The sequence below is a fragment of the Cyprinodon variegatus genome, unplaced genomic scaffold, assembly GCF_000732505.1.
Source record: "Cyprinodon variegatus isolate N-32 unplaced genomic scaffold, C_variegatus-1.0 Scaffold225, whole genome shotgun sequence".
Lineage (NCBI taxonomy): Eukaryota > Metazoa > Chordata > Actinopteri > Cyprinodontiformes > Cyprinodontidae > Cyprinodon > Cyprinodon variegatus.
Genome location: NW_015150678.1, coordinates 863,354 through 864,623, shown reverse-complemented (window position 1 = coordinate 864,623; position 1,270 = coordinate 863,354).

Genomic DNA, 1,270 nt, shown 5'->3' with positions numbered 1-1,270 from the left:
CAAGTTTTATCGGAATTACAGAGTATTTCTTCACTGAAAGAAGAGCAAAACACTGCTCTGGAGGCTTTTCTCAGAGGAAAAGATGTTTTTGCTCTTCTCCCGACTGGTTTCAGCAAGTTTGATCTATCGATTGGCTCCTCTTCGTCGTTGCTCTGTTAGTACGTCATATGCTTCATTGATCTGATTGGTTTATTTGGCCCGTCTATCACCAACATAGGCCAATCAGCTAACCGGTATTTTCGCCCCTTCCTAAAATTACTTCAACTGAAGGTTTCCAGATGGATATGCGGAGCAAATCCATCTGGCGGAGTCAGGTTACAATTTTCTTCCCTTTAAAAAGAATTCTTCTTTGTGAAATGATCTCCAGAAAGTGGGTTTTACAAAATGTTTTTAATAAATATATATAGCAAAAAATATTTTTACAGTACAAAAAAAAAGTACATACAAACACAAAAAACAAATAGAAAATCTACTAAAGCAATTCCCCTAAAAAAACAATTCCCTTCACATAAAATAGAAATCAATTCCCTTCGCATGATACAAAAATCCCTTTAAAAACAGCAATAAAAAATAATTCAGTGTATTAAATGATAAATATTAATAAAAAACCAATAAAAAACCAACAGATTAATAAAGACAGATGGTTTTAGACCCTGGAGCACCTTTGTTATACAGTCAGGTGATGATCACTTTTAGCTGCATCCATGAATATGAACTTCCTCGATTAAAGAAAACAAGCTTTAAACTGTACAGCATTTCAGTAAACAAAACTATCATGTTAAAAGATGCATAGTCACATTATTTTTATGATAAAAAAAACAATTATTTCTAAAAGATTAGCGCACCCTGGTGGCATATACTTATGTTTGTGTTTAACACTTTGAATTCAATTTTTTTGCTTAGTTTTTTAATAAATAAAAGGCCTTTGTGTATATTTTCAATAACAAAGGAAGTATGATACTGTTCATGTGTGCAGGATTTAAGCGAGGAAGTATCTAACTGCTGCTGAGCAAAGTAGCTCCTTCCAGTGAGGTGTGGAAATAACAAACTCAAGTGTAAACAAAACATAATACCTGATTCCAAGAGGTAAAAACTGGAACAATACATTCTGATCACTGTGTTAATTAAAGCAGGAGCTAATGCTGTTGAGGCGTTCAGATGTGGCTGCAGAGACGGTGGAAACGAGAGTAAAAACCCTCATCAATACTGGCACTAGTGATAGCGATGCTAATCTTAAGCCGGGCGTACACTGTGCGATATATTTTCAATC